The sequence below is a fragment of the Phyllobates terribilis genome, unplaced genomic scaffold (genome assembly GCF_046119375.1).
Source record: "Phyllobates terribilis strain yellow unplaced genomic scaffold, ASM4611937v1 Scaffold_1__5_contigs__length_1240528914, whole genome shotgun sequence".
Taxonomy (NCBI): domain Eukaryota; kingdom Metazoa; phylum Chordata; class Amphibia; order Anura; family Dendrobatidae; genus Phyllobates; species Phyllobates terribilis.
Genome location: NW_027362761.1, coordinates 816,923,899 through 816,934,627, shown reverse-complemented (window position 1 = coordinate 816,934,627; position 10,729 = coordinate 816,923,899). Strand labels below are relative to the sequence as shown.

At 37.7% G+C, this 10,729-nt stretch overlaps 5 non-coding genes across 5 annotated transcripts; all 5 read right to left on the bottom strand.

Moving 5' to 3' along the window:
* Positions 1–302: 302 nt before the first annotated feature.
* Positions 303–375, bottom strand: TRNAK-UUU (transfer RNA lysine (anticodon UUU)). The gene has a single exon. It is a non-coding gene; the product is annotated as a tRNA-Lys (tRNA).
* Positions 376–1,352: 977 nt separating this feature from the next.
* TRNAK-UUU (transfer RNA lysine (anticodon UUU)) lies at positions 1,353–1,425 on the bottom strand. Its single transcript has one exon. It is a non-coding gene; the product is annotated as a tRNA-Lys (tRNA).
* A 977-nt stretch (positions 1,426–2,402) lies between these two features.
* Positions 2,403–2,475, bottom strand: TRNAK-UUU (transfer RNA lysine (anticodon UUU)). The gene has a single exon. It is a non-coding gene; the product is annotated as a tRNA-Lys (tRNA).
* Positions 2,476–3,452: 977 nt separating this feature from the next.
* On the bottom strand, positions 3,453–3,525 carry TRNAK-UUU (transfer RNA lysine (anticodon UUU)). The gene has a single exon. It is a non-coding gene; the product is annotated as a tRNA-Lys (tRNA).
* Positions 3,526–8,771: 5,246 nt separating this feature from the next.
* TRNAK-UUU (transfer RNA lysine (anticodon UUU)) lies at positions 8,772–8,851 on the bottom strand. Its single transcript has one exon. It is a non-coding gene; the product is annotated as a tRNA-Lys (tRNA).
* Positions 8,852–10,729: the final 1,878 nt, after the last annotated feature.

Sequence of the window (10,729 nt, the reverse complement as noted above, 5' to 3'; positions counted from 1 at the left end):
GGCTTCTCACTTTTTGGATTTCAGAAGGGCATGATATGCCTATATCTGTGTCTCCCCCTCCTTTTACTCCTCCACCTCTTTTCTTTTCGCATGACTATATGTACTTGTCACTTTTCCATGCGTTAGTTACGTCTTCTGAGCAGTTTGTCAGCTTTTGGACACCTTTGAAGGTGTTTTCTATGTGTTTCTATGTATTTTTGCTTGCCTGCTATTGGTTTTAACGGTGTTCGAAGGTGTTCGACGAACCGAACTCGAACACGTCGGGGGTGGCTCAACACTACTGTTGAGATTTAAAAACTTAATGCCTGAACAGGGACTTGAACCCTGGACCCTCTAATTAAAAGTCTGAAGCTCTACCAACTGAGCTATCCAGGGACCTTCCAAACAAACTTAGCACATTTTTCAAGATTTATTTCCGATTCATCTAAATGTATCTTCAGATATGTTGATTTTTTTCATATGTGTGTACATACCCAAAACCAAAGCCAGCACATAGTCTGCCAGCATAATGAGGTGTCAGGTTACATCTCTTATTATACTCCATGTATAGGAAACAGGGGAAGAGGAGTGATGAGTATTCAGCAAAGTGAAAAGCTATCAGATTTGAGCAGTTAAAGGCAGGTGAAGCTGCATCATCAAGCGATTGATTTAGTTTACTCCAAAGCTGAATTCACATTCACACAGCTCAGTATTGATTAATTTTGACTTTCATATTGGTACTGCTAAATGTGCTGCAAAGAAAAAAAAGTAGGAATCACTCTGATTCTGGGTGTTTTTTATGGGACACATCATTGCTGATAGTTTCCACCCATCAGCTTAAAGAGTACTGAAAGTTAGACATAGAGTCTACAGAGGGAAAAATGCAGAAAACTAGTCATAAAATTGCCAAAGTAGTGTTAATCCTCATATCCACATGACATTTATTTCTGAAAAGCTAGGTATGATTTAAACAAAGCTAAATGATAGGTCTAGGTTAAAAAGCCTCAAAACTGAACAATGACGTAAATAATGGACCCTCAGATTAAAAGACGGGTGCTTTACTGATTGAGCTATCCAGGTTCTTTCTAAGTGCACTTTTAGAACATTTTCAAAAAAAATGTCTCTGTCCATATTTAAGTATACTCAGAAAAATTATCATCCAATATGACTGTTCAAAGCCAAAACCAAGCACATAATCAATGATTTGTCGTGAGTTTGGACATATTCAAAGACAAGTTTTTTGGTTTTTTCTCTAGTGTAAAAGAGCATTTTATTTCTCATGTCAAACAAGTGCATTAAGCATGCAACTAATCTTCAAGAACAAGCTGAGATTTAAACAATACAAAGTGATCTGTTGAGATTTAAAAACTTAATGCCTGAACAGGGACTTGAACCCTGAACCCTCAGATTAAAGATCTGATGCTCTACCGACTGAGCTATCCAGGCTCCTACCACTCAAACTTAGCACATTTTTCAAGATTTACTTCAGATTCATCTAAATGTATCTTCAGATATGTTGATTTTTTTCATATGTGTGTACATACCCAAAACCAAAGCCAGCACATAGTCTGCCAGCATAATGAGGTGTCAGGTTACATCTCTTTTTATACTCTATGTATAGGAAACAGGGGAAGAGGAGTGATGAGTATTCAGCCCAGTGAAAGGCTATCAGATTTGGGCAGTTAAAGGCAGGTGAAGCTGCATCATCAAGCGATTGATTTAGTTTACTCCAAAGCTGAATTCACATTCACACAGCTCAGTATTGATTAATTTTGACTTTCATATTGGTACTGCTAAATGTGCTGCAAAGAAAAAAAAGTAGGAATCACTCTGATTCTGTGTGTTTTTTATGGGAGACATCATAGCTGCTAGTTTCCACCCATCAGCTTAAAGAGTACTGAAAGTTAGACATAGAGTCTACAGAGGGAAAAATGCAGAAAACAAGTCATAAAATTGCCAAAGTAGTGTTAATCCTCATATCCACATGACATTTATTTCTGAAAAGCTAGGTATGATTTAAACAAAGCTAAATGATAGGTCTAGGTTAAAAAGCCTCAAAACTGAACAATGACGTAAATAATGGACCCTCAGATTAAAAGACGGGTGCTTTACTGATTGAGCTATCCAGGTTCTTTCTAAGTGCACTTTTGCAACATTTTCAAAAAAAATGTCTCTGTATAAATTTAAGTATACTCAGAAAAATTATCGTTCAATATGACTGTTCAAAGCCAAAACCAAGCACATAATCATTAATTTGTCGTGAGTTTGGACATATTCAAAGACGTGTTTTTTGTTTTTCTCTCTAGTGTAAAAGAGCATTTTATTTCTCATGTCAAACAAGTGCATTAAGCATGCAACTAATCTTCAAGCACAAGCTGAGATTTAAACAATACAAAGTGATCTGTTGAGATTTAAAAACTTAATGCCTGAACAGGTACTTGAACCCTGGACCCTCAGATTAAAAGTCTGATGCTCTACCAACTGAGCTATCCAGGATCCTTCTGAAGAATAATAGCACATTTTTCAAGATTTACTTCAGATTCATCTAAATGTATCTTCAGATATGTTGATTTTTTTCATATGTGTGTACATACCCAAAACCAAAGCCAGCACATAGTCTGCCAGCATAATGAGGTGTCAGGTTACATCTCTTTTTATACTCTATGTATAGGAAACAGGGGAAGAGGAGTGATGAGTATTCAGCCCAGTGAAAGGCTATCAGATTTGGGCAGTTAAAGGCAGGTGAAGCTGCATCATCAAGCGATTGATTTAGTTTACTCCAAAGCTGAATTCACATTCACACAGCTCAGTTTTGATTAATTTTGACTTTCATATTGGTACTGCTAAATGTGCTGCAAAGTAAAAAAAGTAGGAATCACTCTGATTCTGTGTGTTTTTTATGGGAGACATCATAGCTGCTAGTTTCCACCCATCAGCTTAAAGAGTACTGAAAGTTAGACATAGAGTCTACAGAGGGAAAAATGCAGAAAACAAGTCATAAAATTGCCAAAGTAGTGTTAATCCTCATATCCACATGACATTTATTTCTGAAAAGCTAGGTATGATTTAAACAAAGCTAAATGATAGGTCTAGGTTAAAAAGCCTCAAAACTGAACAATGATGTAAATAATGGACCCTCAGATTAAAAGACGGGTGCTTTACTGACTGAGCTATCCAGGTTCTTTGTAAGTGCACTTTTGCAACATTTTCAAAAAAAATGTCTCTGTCCATATTTAAGTATACTCAGAAAAATTATCATTCAATATGACTGTTCAAAGCCAAAACCAAGCACATAATCAATCATTTGTCGTGAATTTGGACATACTCAAAGACATGTTTTTTGTATTTTTCTCTAGTGTAAAAGAGCATTTTATTTCTCATGTCAAGCAAGTGCATTAAGCATGCAACTAATCTTCAAGCACAAGCTGAGATTTAAACAATACAAAGTGATCTGTTGAGATTTAAAAACTTTACACCTGAACAGGGACTTGAAACCCGGACCCTCAGATTAAAAGTCTGATGCTCTACCGACTGAGCTATCCAGGCTCCTTCCAAGCAAACTTAGCACATTTTTCAAGATTTACTTCCGATTCATCTAAATGTATCTTCAGATATGTTGATTTTTTTCATATGTGTGTACATACCCAAAACAAAAGCCAGCACATAGTCTGCCAGCATAATGAGGTGTCAGGTTACATCTCTTTTTATACTCTATGTATAGGAAACAGGGGAAGAGGAGTGATGAGTATTCAGCCCAGTGAAAAGCTATCAGATTTGGGCAGTTAAAGGCAGGTGAAGCTGCATCATCAAGCGATTGATTTAGTTTACTCCAAAGCTGAATTCACATTCACACAGCTCAGTATTGATTAATTTTGACTTTCATATTGGTACTGCTAAATGTGCTGCAAAGAAAAAAAAGTAGGAATCACTCTGATTCTGTGTGTTTTTTATGGGAGACATCATAGCTGCTAGTTTCCACCCATCAGCTTAAAGAGTACTGAAAGTTAGACATAGAGTCTACAGAGGGAAAAATGCAGAAAACAAGTCATAAAATTGCCAAAGTAGTGTTAATCCTCATATCCACATGACATTTATTTCTGAAAAGCTAGGTATGATTTAAACAAAGCTAAATGATAGGTCTAGGTTAAAAAGCCTCAAAACTGAACAATGACATAAATAATGGACCCTCAGATTAAAAGACGGGTGCTTTACTGACTGAGCTATCCAGGTTCTTTCTAAGTGCACTTTTGCAACATTTTCAAAAAAAATGTCTCTGTATAAATTTAAGTATACTCAGAAAAATTATCATTCAATATGACTGTTCAAAGCCAAAACCAAGCACATAATCAATGAACCAGGGGAGGAGTCCTGAGGAGTCCTGAGGAGATAGTTTGCATATTCCCACTGCATTTTGAGGTAAGTGAAGAGTCTCCGCGAGCTCAAAGAACACTGGATTTTGGCTGTTGGAGCTGAAAAGAGGACATTGGTAAACCAGGGGAGGGGTCCTGAGGAGATAATTTGCATATTCCCACTGCATTTTGGGGTAAGTGAAGAGTCTCCGCGAGCTCAAAGAACACTGGATTTTGGCTGTTGGAGCTGAAAATAGGACTTTTGAAGCTTTTTTTTTTTAAGCTTTTTTCACTGTTTTCAGAACATTAACAATAAGAACATGGAAGAGTCCAGGAGCCATTTGGTGAGCTGCATATCCTGCTACATGTTCACAGGCTTGCCAGTGGAAAAGCCAAACTTCACATGCCAGAAATGCAAGCTTGTGTCCCTGTTGGAGGAAAAGTTGCGAAATCTAGAAGAGAGGTTAACTACCTTGAAAATCATTAAGGAAGGTGAAGAGTTCTTAGACAGAGCAGAATTATCTCTTCATAATTCAGAAAGAGAAGAAATTCGAACTGCACCTGACGAAACCGAGGAATGGAAGCATGTGACCCACAGAAGCAGGAGGATCGAGAGGCAGTCAGCACCCATACTGCTCAGGAACCAGTACCAGGCTCTCACGCAGGAGAACCATGAAGAAATACAGCAAAATAAGACTTTGCCAGCAATGAATAACCTTGTAAGCCCTCAGAATCCTCCTGGATGGAGAAAGAAGAATGTTGTGAAGAAAAAACGGAAAATGGTGGTTATGGGGGATTCCCTGTTAAGAGGAACAGAGGCCGCTATCTGCAGACCAGACATAACCTCAAGAGAAATGTGCTGTCTTCCAGGAGCAAAAATTAAAGATGTGTCTGACAGGATATCAAGACTCTTCAGACCTACAGATCACTACCCATTCCTGCTAATACATGTGGGGACAAATGACACCGCAAGAAAGGACCTGGAAACCATCTGCAGTGACTTTGAAGACTTAGGCAAGAAAGTGAAAGAATTGGGAGCGCAGGTGGTCTTCTCATCCATCCTCCCAGTGGATGGCCATGGAACAATGAGGTGGAATAAGATTCTACAGGTGAACAACTGGCTACGTCGATGGTGCCGTCAACAAGGATTTGGATTTCTGGATCACGGAATGAATTACCTATACGATGGACTACTTGCTAGAGATGGGGTGCACCTTACGAAGACTGGAAAACATGTATTTGGAAGTCGCCTTGCTACACTCATCAGAAGAGCTTTAAACTAGAACAATGTGGGAAGGGAAGCAAAAGGCCAGAAAAAGCCATACAGCTGACAAATACTATTGAGATCTCTGCTACTGGAAGTGGAAAAGAAGAACAAAGACAAAACAATTTAAATAATAAAAATATGGGAGGAAGAGAAACCAATCACAAACTAAAATGTTTTTATACAAATGCACAAAGCATGGGCAACAAACAAGGAGAATTGGAACTACTAAGGCAGGAAAAGGAATATGATGTCATTGGAATCACTGAAACTTGGTGGGACGATACACATGATTGGAATAAAAGGCTAAAAGGATACAACTTATTTGCAAGAAACAGACTTGATAAACGAGGAGGAAGTGTTGCATTGTATGTTAGAAAAGCGTATATCTGCACAGAGATTGAAGCTTCACAGACTGGGAGTTCTGTGGAAACTGTTTGGGTAAGAATACAAGGAGAGAACAACGGAAAGGACACCATTGTAGGCATTTACTACAGGCCACCTGGGCAAGCTGAAGATATGGATGAACTCTTTATGTATCAAATGACCAAGTTCTCCAAAAAATATGACGTAGTGGTCATGGGAGATTTCAACTATCCAGACATTTGTTGGGAATCTCTCTCAAGTAAAACTAACAGGTCAAGCAAATTCTTATCCTCTCTTGCTGACAACTTTATCTTCCAAAAGGTAGGGGAGAAAACAAGGAGATCTGCTACTTTGGATCTAATCCTTATAAACAGGGAGGAAATGGTTGAGGAGGTAAATGTGGCTGGGACCCTAGGAGGCAGCGATCATGCTAATATAGAATTTTGGATAACTAGAGGAGGAAGACATGTGAAGACTCAAACTTCAAGGTTAGATTTTAGAAAGGCAGATTTTAAGAGACTCAGAAAGAGAATAGGAGGGATCCAATGGCTGGATGTCCTTAAGGACAAAAATGTCCAGGAAGGATGGGAAATTTTTAAAAATGAGATTCTCAAAGCACAATCATTAACAATCCCGAAAAGTAGGAAGAATGGGAAGCTTTTAAGGAAACCAGGATGGATGAACACAGAACTTAAACACATGCTAAAAAGAAAGAAAGAAATGTTTATTAAATGGAAAGAGGGAGGCATATCTAAAGAAGATTATAATGCAGTCTGCAGATCCTGCAGGGCACGTATCAGGTTAGCTAAAGCTGACAATGAATTAAGGCTTGCAAGAGATGTCAAAAGCAATAAAAAAGGATTTTGGGGGTATGTCAAAAGTAAAAGAAAAGTCAAAGATGCTATAGGATTTTTACAGGATGAAAATGGAGAAATGGTAAGAGAGGATGTTGAGAAGGCCAAACTTTTTAATTCCTATTTTGCATCTGTTTTCTCTCAGAAAGAAAATGTAACATCAACTGATCTTCACTGTCCTTTTAAAGGAATAGAGGAATCCAAGTTATCTGTAAACAGAAAGATTGTGAGGGAATATTTAGCTAACATAAATGAGTTCAAGTCTCCAGGTCCAGATGAATTACACCCCAGAGTACTGAAGGAGATCGTAGAAGAAATTTTAGAACCACTCTCCATAATCTTTGAAAATTCTTGGAGAACAGGAGAAGTCCCAGAAGACTGGAGAAGAGCAAATGTTGTTCCTATCTTCAAAAAGGGGAAGAAGGTGGACCCAGGGAACTATAGGCCGGTGAGTCTGACTTCTATACCAGGAAAGATCTTTGAACAAATTATTAAACAACATGTATGTAAGTACATGGATAAGAATGAAGTGATTAACCAGAGTCAGCATGGGTTTGTAACTAACAAGTCATGTCAGACTAACTTAATTTCCTTCTATGACAGAATCACTGACTGGGTGGATCAGGGAAATGCTGTAGATATAGTATATCTTGACTTCAGCAAAGCATTTGACAAAGTATCTCACACCATCCTTATTGAAAAAATGACCAAGTATGCAATGGACCAGGCAACTGTTAGGTGGATTCATAACTGGCTTAGTGATCGGACTCAAAGGGTCGTTGTAAATGGCTTCACATCCAGCTGGATGAATGTCTCAAGTGGGGTACCACAGGGCTCCGTCCTGGGACCTGTATTGTTCAACATCTTTATCAATGATTTAGATGAAGGAATTGAGGGTAAGCTGATTAAATTTGCTGATGACACAAAGCTAGGAGGGATAGCTAATACTAGAGAAGAGAGAGAGAGGATTCAAAAAGACCTAAATAAACTGGAGCAGTGGGCAGCAACCAACAGAATGGTTTTTAACAGGGAAAAATGCAAAGTACTACATCTGGGCAATAAAAATGAAAAAGCATATACATAATGGGAGGAATAGAGCTAAGCAACAGTACATGTGAAAAAGACTTAGGTATACTAATAGATCATAGACTGAACATGAGTCAACAGTGTGATGCAGCAGCAAAAAAGGCAAATACAATTCTGGGATGTATTAACAGAAGCATACAGTCTAGATCACGTGAAGTCATTATCGGTCTTTACTCCTCTTTGGTCAGACCTCATCTGGAATACTGTGTACAGTTTTGGGCACCACATTTTAAAAAAGACATAGACAAACTGGAGCAAGTTCAGAGAAGAGCGACCAGAATGGTGACTGGTCTGCAAACCATGTCCTATGAGGAACGGTTGCAGGATTTGGGAATGTTTAGCTTGCAAAAAAGAAGACTGAGAGGAGACTTAATAGCTGTCTACAAATATGTCAAGGGCTGTCACATTGTAGAAGGATCATCTTTATTCTCATTTGCACAAGGAAAGACTAGAAGCAATGGTATGAAACTAAATGGGAGGAGACACAGATTAGATATTAGAAAAAACTTTTTGACAGTTAGGGTGATTAATGAGTGGAACAGGCTGCCACGAGAGGTGGTGAGTTCCCCTTCAATGGACGTCTTCAAACAGAGGCTGGACAGACATCTGTCTGAGATGATCTAGTGAATCCTGCTTTGAGCAGGGGGTTGGACCAGATGACCCAGGAGGTCCCTTCCAAATCTACCATTCTATGATTCTATGATTTGCCATGAGTTGGGACATATTCAAAGACATGTCTTTTGTTTTTCTCTCTAGTGTAAAAGAGCATTTTATTTCTCATGTCAAACAAGTGCATTAAGCATGCAACTAATCTTCAAGCACAAGCTGAGATTTAAACAATCCAAACTGATCTGTTGAGATTTAAAAACTTAATGCCTAAACAAGGATTTGAACCCTGGACCCTGGACCCTCAGATTAAAAGTCTGATGCTCTACCAACTGAGCTATCCAGGCTTCTTCTGAACAATAATAGCACATTTTTCAAGATTTACTTCAGATTCATCTAAATGTATCTTCAGATATGTTGATTTTTTTCATATGTGTGTACATACCCAAAACCAAAGCCAGCACATAGTCTGCCAGCATAATGAGGTGTCAGGTTACATCTCTTATTATACTCTATGTATAGGAAACAGGGGAAGAGGAGTGATGAGTATTCAGCCCAGTGAAAGGCTATCAGATTTGGGCAGCTAAAGGCAGGTGAAGCTGCATCATCAAGCGATTGATTTACTTTACTCCAAAGCTGAATTCACATTCACACAGCTCAGTATTGATTAATTTTGACTTTCATATTGGCACTGCTAAATGTGCTGCAAAGTAAAAAAAGTAGGAATCACTCTGATTCTGTGTGTTTATTTCCGAAAAACTAGGTATGATTTAAACAAAGCTAAATGATAGGTCTAGGTTAAAAAGCCTCAAAACTGAACAATGACGTAAAAAATGGACCCTCAGATTAAAAGACGGGTGCTTTACTGATTGAGCTATCCAGGTTCTTTCTGAGTGCACTTTTGCAACATTTTCAAAAAAAATGTCTCTGTCCATATTTAAATATACTCAGAAAAATTATCATTCAATATGACTGTTCAAAGCCAAAACCAAGCACATAATGAATGATTTGTTGTGAATTTGGACATATTCAAAGACATGTTTTTTGTATTTTTCTCTAGTGTAAAAGAGCATTTTATTTCTCATGTCAAGCAAGTGCATTAAGCATGCAACTAATCTTCAAGCACAAGCTGAGATTTAAACAATACAAAGTGATTTGTTGAGATTTAAAAACTTTACACCTGAACATGGACTTGAACCCTGGACCCTCACATTAAAAGTCTGATGCTCTACTGACTGAGCTATCCAGGATCCTTACAAGCAAACTTAGCACATTTTTAAAGATTTACATCCGATTCATCTAAATGTATCTTCAGATATGTTGATTTTTTTCATATGTGTGTACATACCCAAAACCAAAGCCAGCACATAGTCTGCCAGCATAATGAGGTGTCAGGTTACATCTCTTTTTATACTCTATGTATAGGAAACAGGGGAAGAGGAGTGATGAGTATTCAGCCCAGTGAAAGGCTATCAGATTTGGGCAGTTAAAGGCAGGTGAAGCTGCATCATCAAGCAATTGATTTAGTTTACTCCAAAGCTGAATTCACATTCACACAGCTCAGTATTGATTAATTTTGACTTTCATATTGGTACTGCTAAATGTGCTGCAAAGAAAAAAAAGTAGGAATCACTCTGATTCTGTGTGCTTTTTATGGGAGACAACATAGCTGCTAGTTTCCACCCATCAGCTTAAAGAGTACAGAAAGTTAGACATAGAGTACAGAGGGAAAAATGCAGAAAACAAGTCATAAAATTGGTAAAGTAGTGTTAATCCTCATATCCACATGACATTTATTTCCAAAAAGCTAGGTATGATTTAAACAAATATAAATGATAGGTCTAGATTAAAAAGCCTGAAAACTGAACAATGACGTAAATAATGGACCCTCAGATTAAAAGACGTGTGCTTTACTGACTGAGCTATCCAGGTTCTTTCTAAGTGCACTTTTGCAACATTTTCAAAAAAAATGTCTCTGTATAAATTTAAGTATACTCAGAAAAATTATCATTCAATATGACTGTTCAAAGCCAAAACCAAGCACATAATCAATGATTTGCCATGAGTTTGGACATATTTAAAGACATGTTTTTTGTTTTTCTCTCTAGTGTAAAAAAGCATTTTATTTCTCATGTTAAACAAGTGCATTAAGCATGCAACTAATCTTCAAGCACAAGCTGAGATTTAAACAATACAATGTGATCTGTTGAGATTTAAAAACTTAA